The 16,179-nt window shown below is 46.4% G+C and overlaps 2 pseudogenes; one reads left to right on the plus strand and one right to left on the minus strand.

The window, feature by feature from the left end:
• Positions 1-7,187: 7,187 nt before the first annotated feature.
• Positions 7,188-10,189, plus strand: LOC129384433 (uncharacterized; annotated as a pseudogene).
• Positions 10,190-13,557: 3,368 nt separating this feature from the next.
• On the minus strand, positions 13,558-16,179 carry LOC126529748 (uncharacterized; annotated as a pseudogene).

A 16,179-nucleotide genomic window follows, 5' to 3' on the forward strand; every position in this document is an offset into this window, starting at 1 on the left:
CTACCATAACCTCAGGGCAGTCAATCGTCACATGCTCCTTTAATGCTTCGCTCCGCCTGCTGACTTTCTGGGTGTTTCCCACACCCACAAGTGTAGAAGACATGTTTACAGGGCCATTATCATGCCAACGTACAATGACCACATGTCCCTCTTTGGTGACTTTATTGTCAAAGCTTCCACACCCTTCTTTTTTCAGCTCCTTGTCTGACTTGAGCTGGCACCCAAGAAGCCGATTGCAACAAATACCGTATTTACTCGCATAATCCTCGCACTTTTTTTTCCCTGAAAATCAATGCGAAGTTTGGGAGTGCGATAATTATGCGGGGAAAATTTTCAAGCAAATGTTTCGGAGTGTTAAATGCAAAGATGAACGGGTACAAGATCAGGATTGTCAGGTCCGCAATTGTAAATATAACGAAAACATTACTTTCAAGTGTAACTTACCTTCGTTATGAAAGTACAGGGTGAACGTAAGCTCAAGCTGCTAAAGCACTTTATTTGCCGCGCGCAACCTCCCCGTCACTACTCGCGTTGCGTACGTCCTGCAGGCAATTGTACTCTTCATCAGAGTCCGTGTCGACACTGGAATCGATGGTTTCTTCATCTTCCGATGCTTCTTCGTCGTCCCACACCAGGTGGTCCTCGGTCGCATCCAGGGCGTTCGAAATTCCTGTGTTCTTGAAGCTTCTGGCCACCATGTTTACATCAATCATCCCCCATGCCTCTGATACCCAGCTGCACAGCAGCTCCACGGACGGTCTTTTGATCTTGCCGCCCGGCGTCAGAGCATGTTCACCTTCTGCCATCCATTCTGTGTACAGCCTCCGGACATTATCTTTAAATGGCTTGTTCAAAGATACGTCAAGAGGCTGTAGCATTGATGTGAGGCCGCCGGGTATAACAGCCAGGTCCATGCGCAGTTCCTTGAACTTCGCCCGAACCGACTCTTGAAGATGGCCCCGAAAGCTATCAAGCACGAGGAGCGACGGAAAAAGAAGCGCTCCCGGTCGCCGCCCCCACACAGTCTTCACCCAGTCCACCATAAGGTCCGCGGTCATCCACCCCTTTTCTTGGACGCGCACGTGTATACCAGGGGGAGCTTTCCTTTCGGGAGGGTCTTCCGCTTGAAAATGACATACGGTGGGAGCTTCCGCCCGTCCGCTGTCACGCCTAGCATGACCGTGCACCTCTGTTTTTCGGCACCTGTAGTCCTGACGTGCACAGTCCGAGCGCCTGTCTGTTCGACTGTCCTGCTGCTGGGCATATCGAAATTCACCGGAGTTTGGTCCGCGTTCCCTATCTGGGAGAGCAAGAAGTTTTTCTCCTGCTGGATCCTGATAACGAATCGATGGAAGTCCACTATTTTCTCTTCATAGGCTGCGGGCAGGCACTGGCAAAGCGTCGTTCGCCTCCTGAGCGAGAGTGCATTGCGCCGCATAAATCGTGTGGCCCACCCGTTACTAACGCGGAAGTCTTGCACCGGGATGCCCTCCTTTCTTGCGATTACGAGCGCCTGGTTCCGTATCAAATCAATCGACACAGCACACCCATCCGCTCGTCGAGCCTTGATATATTCCAGTAAAGAGGATTCGACGGCAGGAAATCTCCCAGTCTTCGGTCCACAGAAGGCCCGGCGCGTCTTACCAGTCGTCTTGAGTTCGTCGTGCTGCAGTCTCCAATACCGGACACAAAACTAGTTGACGCCGAAGTGTCTGCTGGCGGCGCGGTTCCCATGTTCCAACGCATACTCAATAGCTTTTAGCTTAAAAGCAGCTGTGTAGCTTGCGTAGCGTCCCATGGCGAAGTGGCACAAAGAGCACGGTGCAACACGCGAACAAGGCAAACGAGGCCTACGAGACACCGGAAAGCTGGAGACACCTTCGCAAAATGGCGTAGCGGTGGTGAGTGGATGAGCGGTAGCGGCGGTGGCAGCGGATGATAGCACAGTACCGCCGCCTAGTAGCACGCACGCCCAACCATGGCGATCGCTACGACAAGCAGACGGCTCGCGGCAGTAATTTTGGGGGTGCGATGATTATGCGGGGGAAAAAAATTTTCCAATTTTTGATAGCCAATGTGGGGGGTGCGAGCATTACGCGAGTGCGAGCATTATGTGAGTAAATACGGTAGTCCCTGATGCAAGTAAGTGTGCCCAGGAGCTTAAGCTCTCAAAACAAAGTTACAGAGGAGAAGTAATTGTCCATGTAGCACATGGCATTCACATGGTGTGGGAGATGCTCTATGAGACACATCACAACTGAACCGCCGAGGCCCACGTAGGAATGCTCAGTGCTTACTCCAGTCCCTTTACCTTGACAAAGCTCAAAGTCGTGCCATGGCATCTGTAGTGCATCTCACAACGACTTTAATCACTTCATGGTGCAGCTTGTTTCGTACGAACTCTTTAGCAACAACTCGGCCCGTAAATGAAATCATTTGCTCATCTACACTGCTGTGCTGCAAAGGTTCTAGCTTAAGACATCTTTTTCTGACTGCATCAATGACTGGTGCAACTTTCGAGAACTTGTTTGTAGTGTTCAACTGGCTAGAGTCGGTGATATGTTGCATCGCCGTTAGTTTGAAGAAACGCTTGCTCGTCATTGAATCTGTTACCGGTAATTCTGGTGTCTTCTTACCAGTAGTACATCCAAATACGCGGCATTCTCAAGATAGCCATGCATAGCAAAATTTTAGAAAATGCCTTGATTTTTGCTTGTGTAGCTCCAAGCTCAAGGCCATCGGCTTGCAACGCGTACACATTGATGTAATATGCCAGGTCAACAAACATTTTATCGGGAAAGTACCGACTGAAGTATTCCAACAGTTCTAAAGGAGGTGATCTTGTAGGAGGATTTGGATTGGACAAACTTTAATAAAGGTCCTGCAGGATGCACGTCAGCGCGCAGTGGGCGTTTCCCGCGCAGGGACCAACAGGGAGTACCTGGCGGCCACTGCACGAGCCTGCTGGACGGCCCAGTGCTGGTCTTGTAGGAGCGAGCTTCGTAGGGTCTTCTCCCATTTGTCGGAGGTAAAGTCGGGCGGGGTTTCTGCACTCCCAGAGCACGTGTGCGAGTGTCGCCGTGACCCCTCACAAGGGGCACACATCGTCGGTGTAGACGTCCAGGTAGATGACGTGTAAGGTGGCGGGGTTGGGATAGGTATGTGTTTGTAACAAGCGTAGTGTTAGCGCCTGCGGCCTGTTTAGTTTGGGGTGCGGGGGCGAAAAGAGACATCCCAAGTAAATGTGGTGATTTCATTGTACGTTACTGGGGCGTCCCTGTTCACCTCCAACTCATTGAGACGCGGTTGCCCAGGGGGGGACGGCGTGGTCGGTAAGCGCGCATGCAGCGTCGTGGGCTGTCTCGTTGAGGTTAGGCGGGGCACCTGGGATCTGACCCAGGTGGGCGGGAAACCAGATGCCGGTGTGGTGTTTGAGGGTGCTCGGATCAGCATCACGGAGGACGCATAACGCCTGGTTGGAGACTTCTCCTCTCTCGAACGCTTTGATGGCCGGTCTCGAGTCGCTGATTATTCTCTTTCGCTTGTCGTCGAGCATTCCCAGAGCTCCGCCACCTCGCGGTCGCGTGTGAGTACCGTGGCGGCATTTAGGGTGTCTGCTGCAAGGACGAGACCGCTACCGTGGCGAAGGCTCGGTTGCATCGGTACGCGGCAGCATCCACGAAAGCGATGTCTTCTGCTTTCTTGTTTATGCGTTGGAGGAATGCAGTTGCCCAGGCTACGCGCCTGCCTCGATTGTGTTCTGGATGTACGTTTCGCGGATCAGGTCACGGAGCTCACGGGCAGCCAGCGTAAACTCAGATGGATCCTGGGTGTTTGGTGGGAAGTAGCCGCGCTTGCTCAAGATGTGACAGCCGGTTTCGGTCATCGTTAGTCGTATCATCTGCGCTCTCTCCTGAGCATCAGCGATCTTTTCGAGCGTATTGTGCACCCTGAGCTCGAGGAGTCGATACGTCAGTGTGGTGATCGGGCGCCCAAGGGGCCCGCTTCACTACCTTTCGGATGAGTGTATTGAGCTTGTCACGCTCCGATTGTTTCCACTTGTGCATTGCTGCGACGTAGGTAAAGTGGCATAAGACGACCGCGTGTACGAGACTCAGCAGATTGTCTTCTTTGAGGCCGTGGTGACGGTTGGCCACTCTGCATACAAGTCGTATTGCACTGTCTGTCTTTGTCGTCAGCTTGTGGACTGTTTGGATGTTTGATCCGCCCGCCTCGATTATCATTCCCAGTACTCGGATTGAGTTGACCGTGGGGATTGGGTGACTGTCCCTGGTGCGGACGGTGATGCTGTGCTCGGTCGGGGGTTTCCACCTTTTAGGCCTTTTTCCTTGTCGTTTTGGACAGTACAACAACAGCTCCAATTTGGCGGAGGAGCACTTGAGGCCCGTGTGGTCGAGGTAGGACTCGGCGGTTTCGACTGCCTCTTGCAGAGCGGATTCAATAAAGCCGTCCAACCCCGCGGAGCACCAGATGGTGATGTCATCCGCATATACCGTATGGTTGAGGCCTTGTATCTTCAAGAGGCGTTCGGAGAGCCCAGTCATCACCAGGTTGAACAGCGTCGGTGAGGGGACAGAGCCCTGGGGTGTGCCACACTGTCCGAGCTCGACTTCTGATGTGAGGTCTCCAGCATAGAGCAAGGCCTTGCGACGGGTGAGGAAGGAGCGGACGAAGTCGTAGAACTGGTGCCCGAGCCCTAGGTCCGCAATTGCCTTAAGTATTGCCGAATGGTCTATGTTGTCGAACGCCTTCTCCAGGTCGAGGCCGAGTCTGGCGCAGGTGCCCCAAGTGGCCCCGGCATCTATGATCTGGTGTTTCAGGAGAAGCATAGTATCCTGCGTTGAGAGCCCAGGTCGGAAGCCATAATGTGGTGTGTGAAACAGTCTTGGTCTTCGAGATACCGGCCGACTGTTGAGTACAACATGCTCGGCCACCTTACCCACACACGACGTGAGTGAGATGGGGTGAAGGTTATCGACACCAGGTGCCTTGCCCAGTTTTGGAATGAGGATCGTCTGGGCGAGTTTCCAGGCATCAGGTAACTCGCCCCGCCCCCACACGTCATTGATGGCGCCCGTGAGGTACACGACCGAGGGGTCGTGTACTTCACGATCGAGGGGTCGAGTTTCGCAGGAGCTTGTTGGTTATGCCATCAGGGCCCGGGGCAGAACAACCATTAAGTTCGTGGAGAGCCCGGCGTACCTCTTCGACAAAAATATCGGCGTCAAGGAGGGTGTTGTCAATACCTGTGTAATCGGGATGTAGGCTCGGCGGGCCTGTGGCTATCGACAGGTACTCACGCACAAGGGTCTTGATGATGTCATCCGGTGAAGCGGTGCCTTTGGCCTGGTGAACGACTTTGGTGAGCGAGTGGCGCTGGTTCGTGCGGGTGTTGGAGTCAAGCAGGTGTTTGAGGAGGTTCCATGTCTTCCCGTTGCGGACCTGTCCGTCGACCGAGTTACAGACCTCGTCCCATTGCTGTTTGGATAGGGTGCTGCAGTGTTCCGTTATGGTCTTGTTCAGTTCTGCAATGCATTTGCGGAGCCTGCGGTTGAAACGCTGGCTCTTCCATCGTGTCAGTGGAGATTGCTTGGCCTCTAGCAAGTGGGCCAGGCAGCTGTCCATCTTCTCGGTTGGCATATCCGCGCTGAATGTTTTCGTGGCCTTACCGACGTCGGCCTTGAGTAACGTGGCATTCAGTGTCAACAAGTGTGAAGTCCCTTTTGACCCACTTTACTCCAGTCTTCTTCTTTTTTTTTTTTTTTTTTTTTTTTTTTTTGCTGGTTGAAGTTTGGCTTCCTCTTCATCCTCACTACTGCAAGCGGGACAATCCTCAGCTGTTCCATTTCCATTCGATGCAGGCTACGGGGAAATAAAAATCAAAGTCAGCCGCAGCAGCCAAAAACTCGCAAGGGTTTTAGAAGTACTACTCACTAGAATCTCTAGCGTGTCGTCAACCTCATCATCAGAAAAATCTCCATCTGAGACATTGCCATCTGCTATCTTCGTCAGCAGTGCCTTGGCTGACACAGTAGAGCTTCTCAGACGACGACTGGAATGTTCATCAAGGCCTATAAAGTGGAATGTCAACGTATTAGAACGCAGCAAGCCACCGCGCACTGGTAAAAATCAACAAAGTACTGATTGGTTACAATGCGCGCTATGAGGCGCCCTCTACACAAATGTGCATGCTTGTCTTCGGAAAAGCAGCATGCAGTAGTTTTCCGCAGGCAGCACGCGTGTTCATTGAATAGCAAAAAGCTTCTATGGATCCTCATGCATATTATCAATGAGCAGAAAAGGACACTTACGTACGTGGCCGTAGAAGCTGGAGATGTCCATCTTTAGTGAATGTTTACTTTCAGGTTGCCGCTTCTGAATACAGATGGCGCCGGTTTTCCATTCCCAAAGCATTCAGAAATGAGTACGCAGCGCCTTGGTGTGCTGAAAAAAACATCGCGACGTACCAGAAGCTGGTAAATTTAGCCTACACAATTGTGTACACTGCTGCTGAGGGGTTAAGCACATTGCTTTTTCTACATCGACAGAAAGAGTGCACCCATTGCTAATAATTTCATTTGTCCCAGCAGGATGAGACCCACTCCCTTCAAGTACTACGAGAAAGGTTTAGGGTTTATTCTCATTTTATCATTTAGTCGTTTGAAATATTGTTCTTTCGCATTTTTCAACATCTCGTGTTAATTCCTGGAGATTTTTAAAATGAATGTGTCCTTTCGTTTTTTTTTATCTTTCAAAGACGCGCCTTCTTTTTTTAATTAACCTCAAGATACGAAAGGTGATCCATGGTTTTTAAAGTTTTTTAAGCCTAGCAGAATCAATACTTGGTATGAACTCTCCTGTAAGTTCAAGTAACCTATACATGGGTTGCACGGACGTCACATCCGGGAACTAGAGGACCAGAAACCACCATGTTTGAGAACACTTGCAGTTAACTGTTTGGAATCATAGTGGGGAAGTTCGCAACGACGAGATCTGTTCTGCGGACACGTCTCTGGCTTATCATGACGATTTGTGCTATTTTCGGCTGCAGAACAAGAAGTGGAGCTTGTTCTTCTAAAGACAAGGCACAGCGAAGCCTTAGAATGTTTATTTTGCCCGCAATTATCACAAATCAGTGCGCACGAACAAGGCTGTTGTCTGAACAGTGCCGGAACGCTTGGCTGGCGCGCATTAACAGAGAAGGCTTGAAAAACAAGAAATACATCCGTGTCTGCAGTCTTTGCTTCATCACAGGTAAGGGTATTTTCAAGTTATGCACAAGTTTACCGCGTTCACTGACGCACTTCTGTCGCTTCTCCCATTGCTGCCGAGATTCATAGCAGCGTTCAGACAAGCTTTTCCCCTTGAATAAACGTGCCTTGAATTGTTAACTGTGGCTTAACTGTGCAACATACGTGTACGTGTCCTCTTTCAAAAGGAAAAACTGCAAATTTAATAGATGACACAAACCCTGACTGGGCGCCGAGTCTACGACTGGGCCACGGCCGTTATGACCTGACACTGCTGGAGCAACCGTGTGTTTTCACCGCTGTGAACAGCGACGGAAAAGCAAGCTGGATGCTGTCGCAGCGAGCAGACCGTCCACGGAGCCTGGAACATCGCTCGTGCTGCCTGCTGCCATGGACACAGAACCAGAGCATGATGAGCCCTCTCCAGTAGGCCCCATTCTGGAGTCCAAGTCAGGTAAGTGGTTATGGCACTTGACTGGCTGCAGATCCGATGGTCGCGGGATGGAATCCCGGCCGCATTTCGATGGAGGCGAAATGCTAAAGGCCCGTGTACTTAGATTCATTGCACATTAAAATACCCAGGTGGTCAAATGTTTCCTGAGCCCTCCACTGCGGCTTTCTTATTCTTTCCACTCTTTCATTCCCTTTCACCTTCACCCCAAGACGCTGAGTAGTGCTCCCTACAAGGGCTGCAGTAAGTAGCATCTCTTCCTTACCACAAATCACAACGTAATAATTTCATCCCTGCCATGGTCTTGAAAGCGCGTCAAAAAAAAAAAATAGAAAGGTGTGAGCTCATGAATTTCTGGGAGGGCATCGTTATTTTCTAATCCCATAATTATTTGCAGCAGGCAACCTATCTTACCTCCCCTTATCATAACTAACCAATGCGACTGTACGGTAATCATTCAATGCCTTGGTTCAGAGTACAAAGCAAGTTCTCATGAAACGAAACGCAGAAATGCCAAATACACGGTGAAAGGCATCAAGTTGCCCATGATGTGTTTTCTTGGCCTTATATTCAAGTACTGTAGCAATTTTTCGTTGCACCGCTGCCTGTAATGCTCGAGCGAACGATGGTATGTAAATATATTCTATAATTTATCAAAGAAATTATAAAACAAAATGCTGTATGCTGCCTACCCTTGTACTGGTGCAAACTTCTGGTTATTTTGCTCACGATAGACATATCGTCCGTGTCCGTGCACGTTTACCTGCCTCTCTATCTCCCTTCCCCCAGCATAGCGTAGCCAACTGGACTCCTGACTGGTTAACATCCCTGCTTTCTTTCCTCTGTTTCATTCCCTTACTACAAATCACAATCACCGTACTTGTTGTACTTTGTACTGTTTAAGGCTTTCCTCTTCTATGCCTGGGGTTCACGCTGATAGGCACTTCTGACTAATTTCATTACCTTTTGCAGAAGTTGAAATGCAAACCGACCTCACGTGCCAAGATCTTCAAGCGCTACAAGAGGACTACCAGAAAGTAACCAGCGAGTTGACCACTTTGAAAAGCCAGAAACAGTCTGCGTTAATGTCACAGGTATCCCTTCATGCACAGCCCGAGAAGGTGGCCTTTTACAGAGGACTTCCGAATTTTGCAGTCCTTCTGTCAGTGTTCAACCATGTGCAGGTGTTTATCAAGCACACACCGCAGAACTCATTGGGGAACTTCGGGGAATTTTTGGTGTTCCTGATGAAGCTGAGGTTGAATCTGCCATTCCAAGACCTTGCTTACCGTTTCAGTGTGTCTGAATCAACTGTAAGTCGAATATTTGACAAATGGCTGCATGTTGCATTTGCTAGACTTCAGCCCCTAATAGCATGGCCCTCAAGGCATGCAATAAAAAGGACAATGCCACAGGACTTTTTTGATTCTTTCGGAGAAAGGTAGCTGTAATAATCTATTGCTTTGAGATCAAACTTGAGTGGCTGTCATCTCTGAAGCCAAGGAGTGAGACTTGGTCTCCGTATAAGTGCAGTAATGCAGCCAAGTACCTCATAGGAATATGTCCCAAGGGGGTAATCACTTTTATTTCTGAGGACTGGGGAGGAAGGACCCCTGACAAGCACATTACCGAATTCAGTGGCATTCTTGATCATTTGTCACAAGGGGACATGGTGTTGGCTGATCGAGGCTTCAACATTGCGGACAATGTAGGTCTGTACTGTGCAACGCTGCACATTCCTGCATTCACAAAGGGCAAAAGGCAACTCTCGACAGTAGATGTAGAGACAAGGAAACTTGCCAATGTTAGAATACATATTGAAAGGGTAATCGGCCTGGTTAGGAACAAGTATGTTATGATGAAGTCAGTCCTGCCACTAGAGTATGCGACTCGCAAAGTGCCACACCAGTTCACTCCACACAACAAGATTGCTGTCGTGTGCTGTGCACGGACTAATTTCTGCCAGTCTCTCGTTCCTGCTAATCCAAAACCACGTGGCTAAGTTTGCGACACATTCGTGTTAGTTTGCAGATGGCAGTACTTGCATGTATTGATTAAAGTGTGTCTGTAATTCTGGCCATTTTAACTGCATGCAGAAAATATTTCTTCATATTTACTTGCACACTCTGTTTAATTACATAAAAATGTGCAGAAGAAATTAGAAGACTTCCAAATAACATCCTTTTATTGTCACATGATGTGAGTGATAAAAACAAATGTAGTTGAAGCCACAACTTAATGATGACAGTTCAGAGACTAGTGTGATGTTCTTATTTTTTCGTCAAACACTTCAATTGCTCTTTGCTGCCAGTAAATACTTCATGCATAAATTAAATCAAGTGCGCTATAAAAGCCTATATTTTTTGCACTTGTCTGACAAATGAGCTAGCACTCCTCATCATTGCAGAGTTTTATGCTGTATATTTGATGCTTTCATCGTGCATTAAATGTTGTCTTGCTTTTTGTATGCTTTGTTACTTTGCTTTCATCATCAATTTTTCTGTCTAACAAAGATCACTTTTTCTCTACTCTCTCCTACTTTACACATGCTACAAGCTTGTTTGATACACAAAGTAATATGCAGCACTTTCTCGCTTGAGCCCAGTGTGGATTTGTGCAATGCAACACGGAAATTTAGGCAAGATGGTGAACATTCATGTGGAGCGACAAATGAATGGGTAGTGCTAGTAATTGTTTCTGTCCACTGAAAACCTGAATGCCTGCCATTGGGACTCTTCTATGCTTTCTTTAGTGGCTCACAATCTGCACAAAACCAGAGTTTCTGCTTCGGTGCTCGCTTTAGTCCAATGCAGGTGTAGTGTAACCATTTGTATCAGCAGAGTTCCCCATCACATGCCACCATTTTCCCTGTCTCTGGGCCTTGACAGTAACAGTAGACAGGTTTTTGGGAGCTAGTGCCAGCCTCCGGTGCATCTTTTCGGGTGAAATACCCTGCAAACAGCTCCTGTAAGACAACATGCATGAAATACTGTGTTGCAGATCCCACAATTCTATGAAACAATGCATTGTCTTCCATTATCCTTTCAATATGCACTGAACGAGGTGTCCAAACAACAAAGTCACAATACTTTGCACTACACGTTGCCAGTTGTGTCTGCACCTGATAAAAGTAGCCATGAGTTCTCTTCAAGCGAAGTCTGTCTGTACTAGTCTCTAGGCAGAAATATTTGCTTCCTAACACAGCTTCTATCCCAGACTCTATCACAGAGTAGGGGAATTTGACCTTCACCACAACACAAACAGCTGACAAGAGCATCTGGGGATGCAGCAAGGTGGGGATACTTTGTACTTAAACACCAACTCTTCTCAGTGTCATATTGGTGTGGTGTTGCGCTGCTTGTTTCTGGTAGGCGGAGATGGCAGTGCCTTCATGCTTACATCCCCATTCTGTCGCTGTAGAAGAAAACTTGTTTTTCTCTGGGTAACATATTTTTTTTTAATAAACTAATTGCTGGCTAGCTCAGACTTGTGTTGCACACACACTTCATAACAGAAGCAGTTACCCGGCCTGTTCTACATGCAAACCACTTGGCACATTTGGACTGCTTTCTTGTTGTGGCTTCCACATGCTGCACCATCTCTTCTGTTATGACCATTTCTTTTAAAAACACTTCACCCCGGCGCACCAAGGAAGACAAATCCTCAGAGGTGGCCTCTTCACACATAAGGTTACGGGGGATCACAGGTTTTTTCTTTTGTGATCGCTGATAAAGTGCGTTATATTCTTCATGTAGCATGAATAACGCTGGCATGGCCCCTGCTTTTGCTATCGCTGCAAACCTGCTCAGTTTCTGCCTTCATTGGAGCTGGGATTGGTTGTGAAGATGGGGCTTCTTCACCATAACTGCTGTTTGTAATGCTGTTCATTTTCCTCTTCTCCATTTTCACTGATGAGAAGTCAATCACCCTTAGCCTCTTGAATTCAGCATTTCGAATTGGGGTGGTAGCCATTGATTTTTGTTTTCTGTGCAAGTAACAGAGTCCCTCAGCCTCACAGCAGTTTCAGTGGCGAAATGTCGCGGCAACGTGCGAACATACTTCACCTACACCTGCCATGCAAGTGCAATGAGTGGTAATAACAGTGCCATCTGTTCTGGCCAAAATCCACACTCAGCAGTGACTCTCATAGGTGCTGGGAGTGGTTGACTTGAAAGGTTGATTGAAATCTTAGTAAGTACTCTTTTTTAAAGGACAGCTTGAATGTGCTGAATACAACAGAACTGGCTGTGTGGTTCCATGCTGCTTTATCAACAAACATACCTAAAATTTTACAGGAGCTAGGTGAGTTTGATTTTACTTCTGCATTACTAGTTTCAGGCAAGCTCAGAAGTAGCCTCCAGGAATTAGCATTCAGCTCTAGCTTTCATTTAATGTTACCGACATCTGGCTGGTCATATCCTCACAATTTATGCATTTTTTTTTTCTGACCACTGCCACATGCGGTCGTCGTAAGCAACAAAACCGTAGCGTACAAAAGTAAAACAAACCAGGCATTCTCTACAGGAACCAAACGAGCACAACTGCAGCGACGTCGGAAAAATGCACATTTACTTCGGCCGTAACATGAAAAAGCGTCAACTAACCTCGCTTAGAACAATGACACGCTGCAATGCAAGCTGGTTTGCTGCTACACTCTTTACCCATCCGCCGGTGAAGTAGTTGTGGCTGTTCAGTGACTTGTAGGCCTTCATCTGCTGCAGAGTGACGTGGCTTGTCGAAAGCACCAAATAATTGACGATGTCGCCGTGTGTCATGGCAGGCAGCAGATCGATGTTCGGTGCAGCGTCCTCACCGATGCACAGTTCGTAGGGGTCGATGCCATCGCACATTTCAATTTTCGCTCGGTAATGCACCCGGGTCAGTCCCACAAGCTCTTGAAAGTACGAAGGGCAAAGCGCGGGCACGTTTTCTTTCGCCATGTCGACAAGAAGCTTAGGCGTGGCGGTAAGCAGCGCGCAGCACGCGGCAGCCCGACTATAGCCCGACTTCGTGGTCTTAAACATGGCGCTCGCTCGCTCTGTAAACCGGATCTGACGTCACGTGCAACCAATGTATTGCTAAATCTGCTCCACAAGTAATCTGCATCGTGTTGTTCCTCTACTAAGCATTCAAAAACAGTCAAATAGTTTATGGGAAATTTATAAATTGTCACCTTTATCAAAGAAGAATACCTGTCTACTGGTGCGTTTTTTTTTTTTTTGTGCGCTGAGTTTTTGTTTTAGTACCTGCAACGACAACCTGAACACTAATTCCTAGAATTATATCTACATTATTAATTAAATTAGGTGAGTTACAAAACAGAAGATACAGGGTATGACTAAGTCTAGTGGGTTCCAGGACATACTGTATCAAGCCAAAACTGTCAACCATGTTTTTCATTTCTACAATAATACGGCTTGCATTTACGATTTCTCATGTACCACTTTCCCATTTCAAGTCTGGTAAATGAAAATCGCCCACTAGTAAAATGGCTAGATCAGACACCTCCGAAACAATATCGTATAATGTATGTTTATAATTAGTGCTTCGGCAACTTCCAAACAAAAGTTTACAGGTGAAAATTTCTAACTGGTATTTAACTGGCGTGCAACTGGTTCCAGTTCAACTGGTTTAAGGAACACATTCCTAGTCAGTAACTGGGACCAGTTGTGACCTGGGACCAGTTGGGATCTGGGACCGGTTGCCAGCTGGTCGTAGTCCCAGAACCTGCCCCCCTCTGTGCCAGAATGTCCATGTACTCCAGCTAGCTCAAATGATCTGGAACTTGCGAATAATAGTCATCCTAGCGCTTCAAACACTTTAAAGGACTCCACGTAGAATAAATAACTTTATTAATAACACAATTAAAGGACTAGGGCGTCTGTGCTCTGCCTTGAAGTAGCAAGGTCGTCATTGTTTCAAGAAAACAGACCTCTTCGTCTCTCTGCTTTTATACAATCTTGTATTTTTTCTGACAGTATGTTAGTCAAGTTTCCAGCTGCCGCTGATGCATCAATGTCATTTACCCGTGACCAATGGGACAGGGTTGCTGCAAAATAACAAGTAACAATTGTTACATGCGTGTTTCATAACAGCCATATCAATTTATATGAGATATACACAGCAGACAAACCTTCAACAATATTGACTTTCTCGGGTGTCAACGTAGGCTTTGGAAGCTCGCCAAGGTTCTTTTATCTTGGAGGTACGCCCCCTTTCACGCTGCGTGCCGCCAAAACCTTTTGCGCCATATGGCTTGGGCTGTTTCCTTCACCACTAATGTGGGCTTCTTATGATTCAGTATTCTTTTAGCCTGTATTGACGTCAGGCAAATGCCTCTCTGAAGATGAAACTGTAAAAATCAAGGAAGAGAAGCAACATCTTTCTATGATATGCTATTGGCAGACACTATGCAAGAAGTGCAGCTTAGCACTAGTAACATAAAATTCAGGTATCTTTAAACTTGTTGCAAGTGCATTACACCAAGGTGTGTTAGTAATATGTCTAGCTACTAAAAATGTAGATGCAAGTATTCCAATACAAGCGGCCTGCACTCTCTACAAGCCAGCATATTACATGTACTGTATAGCTGCATTTATTTTACAGCACATTTCACAAATTTATGTTAGCTTTTCTTAGCTTGTTTCTCACTTTTGTGCCATGTTCATTGGCAGCATGCCAAGATGCTGCACACCGATAAGTGATAGGAGCAGCTTAGAGATGTTCTGCAGGCACCTGCTTTGACGACGTTACTATACCTGTTTCATTAGCGAATAGGCATAGCTCACAAAAATAATAACACCTTCTCATTGAGAGTAAACAAGTACTGTGACAAAAGATGTGCTGTTAAGCTGGATGTAAAGAAGGTTTGGTAGAGTAGCAAGTGGGACATAACTACTAAATCTGCTTAACTGAACATGTCTGTGAAACATGCTTTGCTCTCACCCCACAGCTTATGCTTAAACTGTCATGTTACACATTAATAATTGTCCTGTGAACTTTCTTTAACCATCTGGGCTTCCATAATTGCAGGTGTTAACATACAACATGCTACTAATCCTATTGGCATCTACAGATTGGATATTATAACCTTTACTGTTTGCCCACTTGCATTCATTACTTTCAAACATAACCTGCTTGTTTTGATCATAGGGTGCTAGAACTTCCCAGATTAGATGCAAAATTTATACTTACAGAGCCATTCCGCAAATACCCGAAGTCCTCCCCTGAAAAATATTTACAACATTTGCGAAGGGTGCAGTGCTAGAACTTTCCTACAATTGAAACATGCAAACATGGCTACCTGTCACAGATGGTTTGTCACCAGCTCCACTTGCTGTGCATACAGAAAGAGGAAAAGTTCATGTTTTACAACAAATGCTGCACATAAGCATGCCAGTAACTCACCAGTTATCACTGAAGCTGGTTCCTCTATGAGGGCTGTAAGTCAATAATTTATACTGTTATTACACGTAAGAAATACAACACAAATGAAACCTTACCCTCAATGGGCCTTTTTGAGTGCAGACTGTCAGTAGCTCTAATTAGGTATGGAAATGCCGGAATTTAGCTCTCATGCCCATAGCAACACATACATCCTTCAACTTACTTTGTGCCAAGGGTGTCGCACTTCGCATGGCCATTTCTTCATCTTTGTCAGTGGGCAAATCAGCTCCAAGGGCTGTATTAAGAAAATGGTGTAGCCTCTTTCAATTTCATTCACATGCAACATTCATTCCACTTCATGTAAGCATGCAAAATTAAATAAGATCTATTTGCAAGACACATGGTTTTCATACAAATTTGCAACTTTAAGATAGAGAACCCTTATTTCTTTTTGCCACTAGTACTCCGAGAAAATATTAAAAAGCACCGAAAACTTGGATAAACCTTTCTCTTGACATTCATACCGGGTGCCTTTTCTTTACTACAAATAATTGCTAAAAATTACTTGTAGCAGGTAACATAATTCTAGTGATTGAGCTGGACTAGTAAAAAAGTCTGAACATTTCTTGCATGAGAAATTGAAATGACAGTTAACAATTGACCAATTAACAAAAAGTTACCAATCAAATTGTCTAATTGGTTACTATTATGACGCATATTGAAATTTACGAATTGCAGCTGGTAGTTCATGAGATGCATCTCCTTGAAACGAATTTTCAGGATGGTGTCAGTTTCGACATATTCACTCCCAAAGTGTGACAATGTACATGGACGCCTCAGTTACTTTCTTTCATTGCGCAAAATGACATTTGTTAAGAAAGTGGAACAAGTTTCATGGCACACATCTTGAAATGTGCGTGATCCTTACAATTTGTTCCAAGTGGATATGCTTTGCTAACTTACTGGCTACAATTAGTAAATTGCTGTGTTTTGAAGTAATCTTTAAAAGGTAAATAATTATTATTGTTGAGTAATGTATTGTGCAGTTTGATTTTCCATGCAAGTAATGTC

This window comes from Dermacentor andersoni, chromosome 9 (assembly GCF_023375885.2).
Source record: "Dermacentor andersoni chromosome 9, qqDerAnde1_hic_scaffold, whole genome shotgun sequence".
Taxonomy (NCBI): Eukaryota; Metazoa; Arthropoda; class Arachnida; order Ixodida; family Ixodidae; genus Dermacentor; species Dermacentor andersoni.